Source organism: Cupressus sempervirens, chromosome 3, assembly GCF_028749045.1.
Source record: "Cupressus sempervirens isolate cs-2001-9-10 chromosome 3, ASM2874904v1, whole genome shotgun sequence".
NCBI lineage: Eukaryota > Viridiplantae > Streptophyta > Pinopsida > Cupressales > Cupressaceae > Cupressus > Cupressus sempervirens.
Window position 1 is genome coordinate 77,669,407 of NC_143120.1, and position 18,579 is coordinate 77,687,985.

An 18,579-nucleotide genomic window follows, 5' to 3' on the forward strand; every position below is an offset into this window, starting at 1 on the left:
TTTAACGTGAATTGCCCTGCTAAAGGATCCCAACACAAAACTAAGTATTTAATGATTTTACTTATTGTATTGTACTTTGTTTCATGGATTGGAAAGAGATGATGTAAACTATTTTATAAATTTATATTCTTTCAACCTTTCATAATCTGTGACATGTATAATGGATGATTGCGCATTCCAAATTAATGCCAAGTGACATTCGGAACAAATGTATATTATTTAATTGGATTGAACTTGTAGTTATTCTTTCATGTGGATGTGTTATTTATTTTACTTCTAGTATAATTATTTAAAAATGAAATGTAACTCAATGTCTTTGGATCCTTAAGGAATGTAATCTCTTATGTTTTTTATGTACTATTTTAGATGTTATTGCTTACTTAGTAAAACTTTAGGTTAGTTCTTTGGATCCCTTGGTTGGGCATTACATAATGTGCTCCCTTACCTTAAAACCATATCTTTTTTAATAAAACTACACACTAACCATAAACATAGTATTAACCTTGATGTAAAATCTCACTCTCACCGTAATTCTAAACCTAACCCTAACACTAATTAAAATTTTAACCAAATTATATAATTAAAATCGATAACCTTAATTCTAATCCTAACCCTAATCATTAATAAATTTAATCCTAAATGTTAAACCCTAATTCTAATTGTAACTTTAAATCTTAAACCTAACACTTGATCCCTAGCCAGGTAACCATATGTAATAGTATGTCCATAATGTCCAAAAGTAATCTTAATCCTAGGTTTGAAAACTATATTTAATTAAATTTTAAATTGGGTTGAAGAAATATTATGGATAATACGAATAATATTATTTTGAAAATATATGTTATTAATAATTAGTTCTAAATAATGAAATGGATTGTGTATAACTATTCATTTATTAATGTAGTTATTTAATAGTGATTGTATATAATTATCTTAAGTTAAATACTAGATCTTGGTACATTGATATTTTGATACACTAAAACTATACTAACAATAAACTTCCTCTATCAAACTATTAAATTAAGTATATTTTATAATTGTCCATTACTCATTCAACTTGTGACATAAGTCTACATTCATTACAACTTTAGCTATGAGTTTGTATGATTATATTCTTTTATAACCTTTATAACCCATTCATTACTAAGATTTTGAGCCAACAAAGGTAACATTACTAAACTTTGTTTGATCCCTAGATGAACATATAATCCATAATGAGAATACAATCCCCCATTGTCACAAAATAAGTATACATAATGATAGTGTTGATGTTTGTAAATTTTAGATGGTTGAGAGAGCCTTTGTACATTGTTCCAAGAGGAATTTATTTATATCTTTGTCTCATATTATATCTACACTAAGCTCAAAGTAAGTAGAGGTAATCAATTGATTATGATGTTTGATTGGTCTTAGTTTCCTTACAAGCCTACCACTAATCCTCTAAAGAATACATTGGGCCATTAATTTCCATAGCATTAAACTACAGTGGTGATTATGTAATGCTTAATGAATTCTTGAATTGAATCTAAAGTACATTGATTCCAAATCTTATCAATTCTTGCCAAGTCTAAAATAGTAATAAATTATCCAATATGGTCTTTGTTTGAATAGAATGAACTTTTACCATTTCTCAATGATGAAAACCATAGTGCCAATAAGGAGAACCAAAAAAAACTAACTGAATCCCAAAATCATGGGCCTATTCCAAGGAAAAACAATGAAGTCCACTACGCACCTAATGGAGTGCTTAAAGATGGGAAAGGGTCTTAATATTATCTTTTACCTAATACATCAATGGGGTCAATTTAAGATTGTGGATAGACCATCCATCTTTGTCTCTATCTATTTTTTTCTCATTCTTGGATGGAGAATTGACTATAATTTTCAAAGGAACCACTTCAAATATATGAACTAGATTGTTAGTAGGCCAAATAAATGCATAAATAGTGTTGAATAAAAAATCTTATAGGAGTACCAAAATATACTTTCCTTTTCCATAAGGTCAGTTAGGGGTCTAGGGTAGAAACATATAATTGTAATATTGTTTTCAACAAGACTTTAAAAACTAAATAGAATAGGAATGTAACTACTCTAGCATGATATAAAATATTAGTAATAAAAAAAACACTAAAATTTTTCATAAAGTAATTCCATGTAGGATCTAGATCATAATCTATCGAAATAATGGTTAAACTATTGGGCACTTTCACATCCTTTTCCTTAATATCAAAAACATGTTCACTTGAACTTGCATAGACAAAACAAGTTCATATCTAACATAAAAACCAAATTTATAGTTCCTCCTTATAACAGAGACACATAGATAAAGATCTATAATTTACATAGATACCTATTTAAGCCTACTTAAAGAGTTATTTATTCAATTCTTGGCAACCAAAACATTTCCTTGTAGATGTCACCATCTGAAAGGATAATTATGTGTGATATTATAATATGTTCAATCCTAACCCAAACCACAATCTTATTTATATGTTCAATGGACTAATTATTTTAATATTGATCCTTAATTGTACAAATTTGCTAAGGCATAATCATAAACATATTCATATAAGATGTTTTTAGAATTCACATTTAAGTTGATTTATTAATATAGTTTTATGGAGTATTATTTTATGATTAGGCTTAACTTAGATATAATGTTCAATTAGCCTTAACATTAAAGTTTACTTAAGTGTTTAACTTTATTTATTTAATTAATATTGTTTTAAATATCTGTGCATTTATATAATTGATATTTTAGATTTATTTTATTAAATAGTAATTTTGTGATTTTTTATGTTGTTTAAACATATATGCATATTATATTTGATGGACCCACCACCACCCCCTCCATCTCCACCTCCACCTCCACCCCCACCTCCACAACCACCTAGTTCTCCATCACCACCTACCACAGAAGATCTATGAGAGAGCATGTGGCATAATCTTAATGACATCATGCAAGATATTGAGACTATTAGGCATGAGGCCCACCCCCTCCTCACCTACTATGCCTTGCACATAGCATGCAAGGCACCATTTTCTCTATAGAGAATTTGGATTCTGATATTGATAGCTTTAGATTATGGAGGCAAAACATGTGTGCCTATTATTCTAATGGCATATCCTATAGAAAGGTCCATAATTTCAAAATAATTATAGGACATTTTACTAGATATTTTGTAAACCTTAAGATGGGTGAGCAGATTAGTGATAAGAAGCCTCACATTTCTATTAGATGGTGCACGCATCCATGTATAGCAACACACTTTTGGGAGTAGTGGTGGATGGTATTTGACCATCCACCAGACACTAATCATGAGGTGCCCATGTTCTTCCTTAGGAAACTATGGGATGAGTTTGAATTGGGTTTGAAACCCAATTATTTTCATATTGGAGCATTTTAGGGGGTTGGTGGAGGGATGCCTCAAGATAGGCCTAGGGCAAAGATGAGCAATAGAATGAGAAATTGCATACAACCTATTGGTATGATTTTTCATAGTATAGAAAAGTCTTGATATTTGGGTGAAAAATCATTTAAGTCCTTGAATTAGGTAGATTAGGGTTTCCTTTCAAGTAATTCTAAAAATTCTTTAGATTACCTTAACTGTGCCCTATTTCATGTATTGTGTTATCCTTTTAAATTCTCAGAGTTTGTCTCTTAGTTCACCAATAAAAAAGAAAACCTAAGTGTGTGAGAAAGCCCTTATACCTTTGTTCTACATTGCTCTAGTTTTAAAATTTTCAAAAGTATTATTTCAAAAATTGTTTTGGCGGGCTTGTTCATCCTAGGGTTTTATTTATGTCAGAATACCTTTTATTCTTTAGGACAAACCTCAGAGTTGTTTCAATTGCAATATTTTATCTTAAAAGGTGCCGAGTTGAAAGACTTTTCTGAGCACCATTGATCTTGTTCAAATCAACAGACTAAATTCAAATTTGGGATATAACAGAATATTGAAATACTAAAGGGCAAGAAAATCATATTTTCTCAGCTGGGTGCTATGTCGCTATTGGGAAATTTGTAAGTTTTGTCGTTAGTGACATGGTGCCTTCACGAGAAATATAAGAAACCATCTTTTTTTGAGGTGGATGTGTGATTTTACTGCTTTGTCAGAAGCATTGATGAGGGTCATCATGAACTTGCTTGCCTTGATCTTGCCAACCCTAAAATTTGGAGATGTCACTAGAAGGTACTATGTCGCTATTGATAAATCTATGTTTCTTGCCATTAGTGACATAGTGCCCAGCCGAGAAATAAAATCTGGTGGGACCCAAGCAGCGTGGTAATATAACTGAAGATTGTAATATGATTTTATTTGTGCCAACAATGCAAGGTTTTCTCACATCATCAAAAATTGGACCCATACCCTATTCACAAAATATATGAGAGATTATGATCGTCAAATTAATCTTAAATCAATGATAGGTGCTATGTCACTATGGAGAGTTTCTCGAAAGTTATGATAGTGACATAGTGACAAAGGACCCACCATGCTTTTCTAAAGTAATGCATCAAATGTCATCTGTATGATCAAATTAGTATTAATGACAGGCACTATCTCTCTATGGCAAGGTACTCACTCTTTTTATATAGAAAGATAGCACCTAAGTGACACGTGTCCTCAGAGTTTAGTAGGGTCCATTTTGAAGCACCAATAAGGAAGGAAAGTTACACATGGCAGGTTTTCATTGGTTTGACTGCCAACTTGTCAAATGGAGCATGAGTCATTTTTTCTTTATGTCCCAGGATCGTAGGATTTTTAAAAAATCTACAGTGTGAATTTGAATGAAGAAGGTGATGCCACCCTGTGCATTAATGAGAAGTGGAAGCTTCATATGTGAGAAAAGAGTATAACATAGAAGGTCTTCTTAATCCCACCTTATGCGAACAAAGATCTTGAGCATTTCTGAGCAGAAGGAGAATGAAACAAAGAGTTGGACGAGGTTTTTTGTGAAAGAATAAATAAAGTGGTTAATGAAATAGGCTATTTTTTATGAGAAACAAAAAATGAGGAGTTGGTGAAAGTGCAGTTGTTTTATAAAACTGTTAGAAAATATTTTGTTGATATTAAGGCAATTGCAACTTCATTAATAACTATGCAAAGAGAAGTCATGAGTTTTGATTGGCCAGATGATGCTATTTTTAATGAGTGGAAGGATCAATTTGTGTTAGAAGAGTAGGCACAATAGGGTGATGAGGCAAATGATGATGTTGAGGTAATTGTCAACCTTGCAGGTGATGATGAAAACAAGGAGGATCCTCAGGACAAAGAACAATAATAGGTGACTGAAGGTGACTCATCACTTTCTAACTTAGTGGCAACTTACTTCGAGGATGAAGAGTAAAAAGAAATTAGATCATAAACTCTTGTTTCAACAAATGAGAATATAACAGAAAAGGACCCATAAAAGAATTTTTGATGTCTTTTTCTTTCTGTTATCTACAGTTTTGTCCTTTTATGATAGGTGAATGTAAGTTTCTTTTGAAGGACACCTGTCAATCAAAATTTCCCTTTGCTTATTGCAACTCATGCCTATATAAATGAGTTTTCAAGGCATTGTGATGGTCTGAAACTTGTGAAAATGTTGTCTTTCAAGAAAAGTACATTACAGTTGGTCCAATAGTATGCAGAGGTTTTGAGTTTTCCTCCATTGTACTTTCTGATAAGAAAATTGAAATGACAGAAATGGAAATCTATTATGGGCATTCATTTGGTTTTCTATTGGTTATTGTATTAGTCATGTGAAAAGGATAATACAAAGGGGTATTTACACTATATCTGTGTCATCAATTTCTATCTCCAATTTATGGGTTTGTTTACTTTGAAGTCATTTAAATAAGGTTTATTCGACTGAATGTAGTCTGGATGGATTATATGCTGGTTTTATTGTTGCTTTTAACTCAAGCAATTATATAAATGCTTCAGTAAATTATTAGGGTTTATGAGTTCATAAAAGGGATATTGCATAAGCATGGAGATAGGTGATTGTGGTTGATTAATTCTTATACAAGTTATTTGAATTAGATCTCTCGGCAATAGTCAATTTCTTGCCCAATGGACAAGGCACTAGTCCTATAAATCATAAGTAAACAAGGATGAATTATGTTGCTGCATATCAAATCATCTTATAAAATAAAAATTATTTTCAATCCTATTCAAGAATTATAAATGCTAGTCTCAACTCATTTATATCTAATTCCTGAGTCTTAGGTAGCTGTTATTTCCAGTAATATTTGTAAATTTTAGGAGAATTATGAGTAGATCTACTAATAAGGGATATGTATAAGTTTGAGAGCATTGAAGAATTGAAGTGAGATATGTATGTATGTGAGGGTAATAGATGAGAATTAGAATGAAATTGAGATAATTTAATACACAGTTGCATTAGAATTATCCCTTGGTATACCCGCCTTGGATTAGCAGAGCCAAAAGAGTAGGAAACCAACTTTTGGTTTCTTTGAAGTTGGCTCCAAACGGGTTACTCATATAGCTGACTATGGGAATTAGATGATCCTTAGGTTGTGTGAGTGTTATCATTCTAGTATTGAACATTTTTTTGTTCAGTAGTTCTAAAACACCAGCAAAATGGTGACTCTACTGGGGACTACATTCTATATTGTTATAAATCAATACATTGTTTAAGATCTGTGTTCACATTGGGTAGAGTTTGAAATAGATGTTTTCACGTGGGTGTTTCTATGATTTTTGAGAGTTATTTACATTTTTCTTAAATTCTAGTAAAGTGATTATGATCTTTCCAAAAATCATTCCCATTCTATTAGGGTGGGTGGCAACTCAAAAGGTTTTAACTAGTGTCATTATTTAGAAAGTTGTTGTCTCAAATTATGGAACATAAGAAGAATACACGGGAAAATGTGAAGAAAAATTGAGATTTAAATTCCAAATTGATCTTCCTCCTAGGGGAAGAAAAAATTGGGTAGTGAAGAGGTCTTAAATGCATAGAAGGGACTATCCTTAAGAACAAGTGAATAGGGAAGAGAATACTCATTTTTCTACTGTGGAAAGGCAATTATCTTACCAAGGTTCGAGATCCCACCCCAAGTTATCTGGTGATGACTTCTTTAGTACTCCCAAATTAGTGTGTCAAGAGACTGTTAGGCAGCCAAGTGCACCCAATTTGGATGAGAGAAATAGTAACAATCTTTTCCAATGAAGTACAAACCCTTTTCTCTCTGATTATTCTTTGGAAGAAGTGAGACCAAGACATTTGGAACTTGAAAGTTTCAATGATGAAAAAAATACTAGCTCAGACTTTACAATTCCTGATCCTGATGAGATTGAAGTCTTGATGATGCAACTTATTGATAAAGAAGCCATAAATAAGAAGTTTCAGAAGGAAAAGGAAGAGAAAATCATGAAATCCTATGAAGAGAAACAAGATCTACTCAGGTGAATAGCTGCTCTAAAAAAGAAAAATGATATAGCAACTAGTGCTTGGCAACCAAAAATTGTGGGATGAGTTGAACAACTTAACAGGTAGGAGTAGAAATTACTAGAAACTTAGAAGATGAATCTGGAGGGACCTGTAATACAACAAGTTAGGAACTATGCTGCTCAAGAAGTTGATAATAACAGAGTAAAAATTGTGGAACCTATTATAGGTGCTAAAGACAAAGGAAAACAGAAGGAGATTGGCATTAAGATCAATGAACCTATGCAGACAACTTAGATCCATGATTCTATGTCACCTTTTGACATTGAATTAGAGAAGAGAAGAAAGGAAAGGGATGCTTTAGCTAAGAGATTGGAGATTACAAAGAGTGAAGCTGCTATAGCTAAAATGAATAATAAGATCAAATTCTTGGAAATTGCTAAGAGACAATCTGCAACTTTGCCTAAAAATGGTGATGGATCTAATGATGCAAATCAGAATACTATAAAGGTACCCATTTCTTGTTTACCCTTTGTTTCACAAAAAGTAGATCTAAATAAGCCATTAGGTGATGCTAGCACTAGTACTACCATGGTTAATGTTAATAGAAAAGTTCTCGATCAGCCCAAGATTGTTTTGCCAAGAAGGCCTGTTTAATTAGAAGGTTATAGGCATATCTATTTTGAAGGAATCCTTAGTTTTCCTAACCCCATCCCTCAAGAAATCAGAAAAAGGTTGCCTAATTTTTCTGGAAAAAATGCTATCACCTATGAAGAGCATTTAAGAAGTTTCTTAGATATGATGAGTGACTATGAGGTAGAAGTTGAAGATATCATCATGAAATTGTTTGTTCAGTCATTTATTGAACATGTTAGGGAATGGTTCAAAAGACTTACAAAAATTTCTATTATGGATTGGAAGGATATTGAATATTGCTTCAAAGAGAAATATGGTGACAAGAAAAATTTGAGTTACATTTTGAGTGAATTTAATAATATCAAGAGATTTCCTAATGAGTCTGTCATTGAATTATAAACCAGATTTCAAAAGAGAATGTACAAGATAATGCAGGCTATGTGCATTGATTACAAGGTATGTCTAATTACTTATCTAAATGCATTTGATGGTAAGATGGCATATCAACTTAGGGACAAAGAACCTAGAACCTTAAGGGATGCTTTTAGAATTGCTATAAATGTAGAGAATAACTTAAGGATCTTAGAGAGGTTAGAAAGTAAAAGGGATGACCCTAGGTTGTTTGGAAATAAAGGAAACAAGAAAGAGGATAACAAGGGTGTAGGTGGGAAGAAGCAAGAGCCTAGTGAGATAGCTTAGGTTTTAAATGCTACAAAGAGTCTAAATATTCCTCAAGCAAAAGGTGATAGGAATCCCACTGAAAATAGGGCCCCTTATCAATCTAACTTTGATAGACAAAATAGGCTGCAAAATTTCCCTTACAATACCATTTGGGAGAATACCAATAACAAGGTGGTTAGCCTACTATTCCTCCTAAGAATAAAAATAACAAGGTGACCCTAGATCTTCTAGCTAAAAACTCTATAAACTTAGTGGATAATCTTGAATTTATTGCTGAACCTACATGGTGCTTTGTTTGTCAGTTACCTCATGCCCCTGAGTATTGTGCAGTGGCTTGATCATTTTTTGGAAATCAGAATGTAGTGGAAGAATGTCATGAACATGAAGAAAACCAAGATGATTTAGGGTGTAATATGTTTGATTCATCTTGTGAATACTCTGATTGTGAAGATTATGATAGAGATGTAAATGAAAAAAGGCAATTTCAAAGTAAAATGAAACAACAAGTATTCTCTGATGAGAGTGATATTGAAGATAATGTGTGTAACATGGTGAGTACTAAAGAGGAGGTAACACTAAGAAAACCTTCCAAATAATAAATTGACCAAATTAGTGCTAATATGATAGCTCAGGTTCAGACTAGGAGCATGGCTCAGAAAGATCAAAATAATAAGGTAGCCAGTATCTTCATAAAAGGGGCTGATCTTAAGAAGGGAGAAATTGTTAAACCTAAAGAGTCCCCTATTGTGAAGGTTAAATTTGCAAATAAAAAATGGGAACCGAGGAAAAGGGGCAATATAGAGAATGTAGAGTGCTTAGATAATACCTCCAAGAAAAGGGATGGAAAGATGTCACAGAATATCACTGATCAAGACAAGACTTATCATAATCCATTGAGCACTCTAGATAAGCATGATGAGAAAGGAACTATGAATAATGATAACATTTCTAATTTTGCTATAGCTATGTTTGTTGTTTTGTCTCAGATAAATATTAAGGTTCCTCTATCTGAGTTGCTAAGAATCCTAGAGCACCAAGAGAAAGCCATAGCATGGTTGGGGAACACTGAGGTAAAGGAAAGCTAATAATGCAATGAAAATCATGTTCCTAGGGAGCAAAAAAAGAAAAAGAAAAGGAACAAGACACTGAAGTGGTTGTGTCTCAGATTCTCCAGATGTTTTTAGATATCTCTATCAATGAATGCATGGGAAATGTTGAGCCATTTTTCTTAAGCATCTTAGTGAATGATAAGACATTAAAAAATTGTATGATTGATTCTGGTGCTTCTAGCACTGTCATGCCTTATGAGATAATGAAATAATTAGGTCTGAAAGTTGACACTACTCAAGGAAGGTGTTGTGCCATGGATAAAAGGGAGGTTACAATCATAGGCACTATTAGCACTCTGCCCTATAGATTGACAGCTTTTCCAAACAAAGAACTCACCATTAGTGTATTGGTTGTTGACATACCACCTCAATATGGCATGTTATTGTCTAGAAAATGGAGTGTTGCCATGGGAGGAAGTTTACAATGTAATTTATCATTTGCTACTTTTAACATTGATGGAAATTTTGTAAAGATCAACAGAGAACCAAAAAGCATCTATATGATAGTGGAGGAAGTTGAGGATCATATGACAAATTTTGTGGATACAGATATCAATGCATTCAGAGCTGAGCTCCTAACTTTGAAGAAAAGTTAGCAAAGATCTTAGATAAAGGTGACTTATGGGCCATGTTCTTTGACAGTGCTTATTGCAAAGATGGAGCAGGTGCAGGTATTTTGTTAATCTCTCCTGCTGGGGTAACCTAAAAATTTTCTTTCACATTGAATTTCCCCTGTACTAATAATATAGTAGAATATGAGGCTTTTATTTTAGGACTTAGATTGGCTCATAAGCATGGGATAAAGTGTTTGCATGTGATAGGGGATTCTGAGTTAGTTGTATCTCAGGTGAGAAATATTTTTGTGTCAAAGAATAAAAGGTTAAAATAGTATAAAAATGTGATATGGGATATGATTGAGTGCTTTGATGCATTTGGGATCATTTGGAAGGATTGATCTAACAATAAGATGGCTGATCTATTGGAAAATATAGCCATAAAACCTGATGATGTTACATTTGTTGGTATATCTAAAATTAAAACTTAGGTCAGACCCTCTATTCCTGATAATGTCTAAAATTGGAAAGTATTTGAGGATGATAAAGATATTCTAAGGTTTTTGAATTGTGAGTATATATTATCAGGACAAGAAATTGATTGTGCATCATATGTAGAAAAAATAGATGGAAGAGACACTATTTTTGGACAAGAAGTTGTGCAATTGAAATCAAATAAAATACCAAAAGGTTTAGTTGTCCTAGAAAATGTCTTTGAAAATCATGATAGATCTCAAATGGATACTAGTGAATATAATGCTAAGGATTTGGAGGAGATAAATTTGGGAACTAAAGAAACCCCTAAGAAGGTGTATATTCGTAAAAAAAAGTCTCCTAAGATAAGACAGGGTTTGATAGGTCTGCTAAGAAAGTATAGACATGTGTTTGCATGGTCATATGATGACCTAAAGGCCTATAGGGAAGATCTATTTTAACATGAAATCCCTTTGAAATTAGATGCTAAGCCTTTTAGACAAAAGCAAAGGCAAATAAATCCAACCTTGGCTCCCAAAATGTAGGAAGAACTGATTAAATTAAGAGATTCTGGCATCATTAAGCCTATCAGACATTCTTCTTGGGTATCAAATCTAATACCAGTAAGAAAGAAAAATGGAGATATAAGGTTATGTGTTGATTTTAGGAATCTCAACATATCTTCATTAAAGGATAATTATGGTTTTCCCAAGCTGGAAGCCATGCTGCAAAAGATCACTGGTTTAGGATTGATGTCTATGATGGATGGTTTTTCAGGATATAACCAAGTGGTTGTCAAAGAATTAGAACAGTTTAAGAATGCCTTCACTACTCCTTGGGGCACATATGTCTATGTCAAAATTCCTTTTAGGCTTATTAATGCTGGAGATGCATTCCAAAGGGCCATGGATGTGGCTTTTTCTAATATCATTGAATTTTTTTTGGTTATGTATCAAGATGACCTTACTACCTACTCCAAGGATGAAAATGATCATTGCATGCACTTAGAGAAGCTATTTATCAAAGCCCTTAAAATATGGAATATCTTTAAATCCAAGGAAATGTAACTTTGGTGTCACTGAGGGAAAATTGTTAGGACATCTAGTTGGCAAGCATGGAGTAAGGATAGACCCTAAAAGGGTGGAAGCCATAGATAAAATTCAAAAATTGAAGAGTGTTAAAGGCATCCAATCATTCTTTGGATAGATAAATTTTCTTAGGAGATTTGTGAAAATTTTTGCAGAACTTAGTAGGCCTATATCTAGAATGTTAAAAAAGGGATCTGAGATAAAATGGGAAGGTGAACCTAGTATTGTGTTTCAAAAAATTAAGCAAGCCATTAAAGATGCTCCTATTCTTAGAGCTCCTAATTATGACAAACCAATGCACATATTTTCTTTTGCCTCATTTCACACTGTGGCTATATGATGCAGGAGCATCCAGAGGTATAAGGGCAATCCTGTGTCACCCAAAAAAATGTACTTAGACTTAGTTTTTGTTTCATGTCTTTACATTTTTGGATACCCATTTGGCTCAAATAAAGGTTCCAACTCTCATAGTTCAACTATCAGTGCGTTTGAAAATCTCAAAAAAATAGGAGCATGTATTTGGGCCATCATTTCAGTAAACTAGAAGGTATGAATTGGCTAGATGAATGTAATCATGATTTAGAGAATTCCAAAAAAAGAATCAGGTCAATAGGCCCCACGATTTGAAAGTTATTGCAGTTTTTCGGGTTTTGGAGACCTCCTAAGAATGCTTCAAAGTCAAGTTTGGGGCATTAAATGACCTCAAAAAGGGTCAAAAAATGGGGGATGAGCAAAGCTTGTCCATAGGGCTATAGAGAGCTTCAAGAGCTTTCCGAAAATGTAAACAGTTTGTCAATCGGAGCTACGGTTCAAAAGTTATGCCTCCCGGAAGTTCGGCTACCGTTTCTGGATTCTTCTAGATTTGCACCGACTTCTAACGCAGCTTCTGGAACCTTCTATTTTGTCGGTGGATGCCTACTAGCACTTTCTAGAATGTACTCCTAGTCCTTAACCCTCTGGGGTCTATTTAAGGAGATTTTTGGCATTGTAAAAGGCAGTTCGGATTGGAGCTTGAGAGGAGGTGCTAAAAGGAGAAATATTCTCCAGATTTATGCTATTGTAAGCCCGTAGGGCATGTTTTGAAGTTTATTTTCTCTACACTATTTGTACTAGCTTATCTTCTCAGTTAATATAATTTCCCTTTTCTATTGTGTCCATTCTATTGTTGGGTTGTGTCCCCATCAAGTGGTATCAAAGCGAGTTTTCCTAAGTGTGTAGACAGAGCGCCGACTGTGAGGCAGTTTGCACCAAGACTGTGTGGTTGTGGGTTTGAGTTAGAAGATGCCTCCATGAAGAGAGTGTGGTGGAAGGTCTAGAGCTATTGATCCTGAGGAGGTTAGAGCCCTCCAGAGATAGGTACAAGCATTGCAAGAGGAGCTTCGTAGAGGAGCAAATGTTGCCGTAGATGACAATAGTGAGGATGACAATGAAGAGGAAGTAATGGAAGTTGACGGGGAAGTTCTGAATCCTGTAGAGGAAAGGCTTTTTAGGGCCATTACTAAGTTTGGTAAAAGACCTACAATTGAAGTGGGTATATTTTTAGGAAATTTGAAACTAGATGAGTTGATCGATTGGATCAATGAACTGGAAGAATACTTTGAGTATGAGGATATAAGGGACCTAGATAGGGTTAAGTTTGCAAAGGCCAAACTGAAAGGCCATGCCAAAATCTGGTGGCAAGAGATTCAACTGGAAAGACTTAGAAGAGGAAAGGAGAAGATCACAAGATGGGATCGCATGGTAGACAAATTGAAGAAGCAGTTCATTCCTGTGGACTACGAGCTTGATTTGTTTAAGAAGATGCATGGGTTAAAGCAAGCAGGAAGATCAGTCCAAGAATATACAGAGGAGTTTTACCGACTCCTGATTAGAGCGGGGCATGTAGAAGCAAATAAGGAGAAGGTTGCTCATTATATCAGTGGGTTGCGACCTAGCATCCAGGAGGAATTAAGTCTAGTAAGAATGACCAGCGTTGAAGAAGCATACCAGTTTTCCCTACGAGTTGAAGAGAAGCTGAGTAAAAGGTTTGAAGGAAGACAAAGAGGGCATGGTCAAGGAGGAAGGGGAAGTGGTAGATCATTTGCAGGCTGCAATGAAACTCAAAAGAAAAATGAAGATGAGGGTACTAGCAGGAACCAGAGGAATGAGGGTTTCAACCGCTCCCGTGATAAAGACTTTGGAAATCAAAGAGGAAGAGGTAGAGGACGTGGACAAGGAAGAGGAGGCTTCCGTGGTACCTGTTTCCATTGCAATGAAGAAGGTCATCATGCCTTTGAATGCCCTCAATGACAAGGAAGGACAAATAGGAGAGCTGAGGGCCAAGCTAGGGTTGCTCATGTGGATGAGGATGCACAATCATCACATTCAGAGGATGCAGAAAGAGGAGAGACCTTGGTAAATGAAAGAGTCCTACTAAGTGGTGAGAATGAACCAGGACAACGGAGGAGTTTGTTCCATACCAGATGCAAGTGTGAGGATAAATGTTGTGATGTGATCATTGATGGTGGTAGCACTGATAACTTTGTATCAGAAGAGATGGTCTCTAAGCTGAAGCTGAAGAGAGAGAAACATCCCCAACCCTATCAGATTTCTTGGGTAAAAGATGATCATAAGGTCCTGGTAAGTGAACAATGTTTAGTAAAATTCAAAATTGGGAGTTACCATGATGAAGTTCTCTGTGATGTTATTTCGATGGATGTTTGCCATCTATTGTTGGGTAGACCATGGCAGTTTGATAGACATGCAATACATGATGGACATGCAAACACATACTCTCTGACAAAGGATGGAGTTCGCCACAAATTGAAGCCCATGAAAAAGGAAGGTGAAAAGGTATGTAGCAGTGCTAGGATTTGTCTTGTTGATGGAAGGAAGTTTTTAGATGGCATGAAACATCAGCGTATGTGCTATGCTTTGATTCCTAGGAAAGATAAAGAAGGTAGTAGTGAAATACCATTTGAAGTTTGAGATTTACTAGGGGAATTTGGAGATATTATCTCTGATAATGTTCTAGATGGATTGCCACCAGTAAGGCAAATCAGTCATCAGATAGATCTGATTCCAGGAGCTAGTTTTCCTAACAAGGCTACTCACAGGATGACTCCTACTGAAACAGAGGAGCTAAATAGACAGGTTCAAGAGCTGTTGAGGAAGGGCTTGATTCGAGAGAGCCTGAGTCCATGTGCAGTACTTGTAGTACTTGCACCAAAGAAGGATGGAGAGTGGAGGATGTGTACAGATTCTCGAGCTATAAATAGGATAACCATCAAGTACCAATTTCCTTTACCAAGGATGGATGATCTTATGGACTACTTGAGTGGAGCTCAGTACTTCACAAAGATAGATCTGAAGAGTGGCTATCATAAGATAAAAATTTGAGAAGGAGATGAGTGGAAAATAGCCTTCAAGACCAAGGAGGGTCTTTATGAGTGGTTAATCATGCCCTTTGGATTGACGAACACCCCAAGCACCTTCATGCGGCTCATGAATGAGGTACTTAAGAAGTTCTTGGGAAAATTTGTTATTGTCTATTTGGATGATATTTTAATTTTTAGCAAGACTTTGGAAGAACATTTACTGCATATTCGTAGTGTCCTTGAAAGGCTAAGGGAAGAGAAACTATTAATTAATCTAAAGAAGTGTGTCTTTGCAAAAAGGGAGTTAGTCTATTTGGGATTTGTTATATCACCTAAAGGTCTCAAAATGGATCCAGAGAAGGTAAAAGCCATCTTGGAATGGCCTACTCCAATGTCTGCTATTGAGGTAAGATCATATCATGGTCTGGTTAGTTTTTACAGGAAGTTTATTAAGAATTTTAGTGGCATATGTGCACCTCTAACCGATACAATAAGAGGGGATAGAAAAGAGTTCAAATGGACTGCAGCAGCTGCGAGAAGTTTTGAATTTCTGAAGAAGAAGGTGATTGAACAGCCTGTGTTGGCATTTCCAGATTTTAGAAAAGTATTCCAGGTGGATTGTGATGCTAGTGGTAGCGCTATTGGGGCTGTATTAAGCCAAGAAGGTAAGCCTATTGCATATTTTAGTGAAAAATTGAATGATGCAAAGAAGAAATATTCTGTTTATGATCAAGAGTTCTATGCAATAGTTCAGGCCTTGAAGAAATGGAGGCATTATTTTTTGCCAAAGGAATTTGTTTTGTATACTGATCATTAGGCATTATAGTACCTAAATAGCCAAGGTAAATTGAATCAGAGGCATATGAAGTGGGTAGAATTCTTGCAAAGTTATACATTTGTGTTGAAGCATAGAAGTGGAAAATCTAACAGGGTTGCAGATGCATTAAGTAGGAGACAACTGTTGCTTACAACAATGCAGGTTGAAGTAGTTGGGTTTGATGAACTCAAGAATTTGTACCCCGAGGATCCTGATTTTGCTAAAGCATGGAAAGCTTGTAAAGAACCTGTTGCTGTAGATATAACCAAGTGGTTAGACTATTTGATTCAGGATGGCATGTTGTTCAAAGGTAGTCAATTGTGCATTCCAAGGAGTTCCATGAGGGAAAATCTGATTAAGGAGAAACACAGTGGAGGGATGGTAGGACATTTTGGTTGGGATAAGACCATTGCCATTCTTAGAGAACATTATTTTTGGCCTCAAATTACACAGGATGTGAAGAAGTTTGTACAGAGTTGCCAGGTTTGTCAAGTTGCCAAGGGGTTTAGTCAAAATACTGGCCTATATCAGCCATTGCCTGTTCCATCAAGGCCATGGGAGGACATAAGTATGGATTTTGTTCTTGGATTGCCAACGACACAAAGGGGTAATGACTCAGTATTCGTGGTGGTTGATAGGTTCTCCAAAATGACACATTTCATTCCATGCCACAAAACTCATGATGCTGTCCATATTGTAGACTTGTTTTTCAAATAGGTGGTAAGACTACATGGTCTTCTAAGGAGTATAGTTTCTAACCGAGATACTAAATTTGTGGGGTATTTCTAGAGGACATTGTGGAAGAAGTTGAGAACAGACTTGAAATTTAGTTCCACGCATCACCCACAGACTGATGGCCAAACAAAAGTGGTAAATAGAAGTCTGGGCAATTTGCTGAGATGTTTAGTTGGAGATAAGCCCAAGGGATGGGATTTGATTCTACCACAGGTAGAGTTTTCTTATAATAACTCTGTAAATAGGAGTACTAGAAAATCACCATTTCAAATTGTATATGGGAATAACCCAAGGACTGCACTAGAATTGAGGAAGATAGAACAAGGGGAGAGGACAAGTGCTGAAGCTGAAGAATTTTCTGAACACATCAAGCATCTACATGAGGAGGTTCAAGCACACATTATCAAGATGAATCAAGAGTATAAAGCCAGGGCTGATCAAAGGAGAAGACATAAGGAATTCCAAGTAGGGGATCTAGTCATGGTGCACTTACGAAAAGAAATATTTCCAGTTGGTACTTACAACAAGCTGAAAATGAAGAAATTTGGCCCCTGCAAAGTTTTGAAGAAACATAACTCAGGAAATGCATATGAGGTGGAGCTGCCAGATGGTATTCACATTTCTCCCATTTTCAACATTGCAGATTTAACAGAGTATCATGATGATGGTGCAGATGAGGAGCTGGTTTTAGAGCCATGTCCAATTCCTGCTTCTAAGAAGGAGGAGATAGAAGACATTCTAGATCATCGTGTGGGTAGGAGTACCAGAAACAGGCAGTATGAAGAGTATTTGGTCAAATGGAAAGGACGGCCGATCGAGGACTCAACTTGGATTTTAGCAACTGAGGTTTCCCATTTGGGATTTCCTCTACCATCCATAAAGTGACAGGGTCACTTTTCAATCTACCCTGGGTGTCTGATGCAGGAGCATCCAGAGGTATAAGGGCAATCCTATGTCACCCAAAAAAATGTACTTAGACTTAGTTTCTATTTCATGTCTTTACATTTTTGGATACCCATTTGGCTCAAATAAAGGTTCCAACTCTCATAGTTCAACTATCAGTGCATTTGAAAATCCCAAAAAAATAGGAGCATGTATTTGGGCCATCATTTCGGTAAACTAGAAGGTATGAATTGGCCAGATGAATGTAATCATGATTTAGAGCATTTCAGAAAAAAATCAGGTCAATAGGCCCCACGGTTTGAAAGTTATTGCAGTTTTTTGAGTTTTGGAGACCTCCTAAGAATGCTTCAAAGTCAAGTTTGGGGCATTAAATGACCTCGAAAAGGGTTCAAAATTTATGCCTCCCAGAAGTTCGACTACCATTTTTGGATTCTTCTAGATTTGCACCGACTTCTAACGCAGCTTCTGGAACCTTCTATTTTGTCGGTGGATGCCTACTAGCACTTTCTAGAATGTACTCCTAGTCCTTAACCCTCCGGGGTCTATTTAAGGAGATTTCTGGCATTGTAAAAGGCAGTTCAGATTGGAGCTTGAGAGGAGGTGCTAGAAGGAGAAATATTCTCCAGATTTATGCTATTGTAAGCCTGTAGGGCATGTTTTGAAGTTTATTTTCTCTGCACTATTTGTACTAGCTTATCTTCTCAGTTAATATAATTTCCCTTTTCTATTGTGTCCATTCTGTTGTTGGGTTGTGTCCCCATCACTATAGTATTGTTATAGAAAAATGAAGAGGGTTATGAACAACCCATTGCATTCTTTAGCAAATCA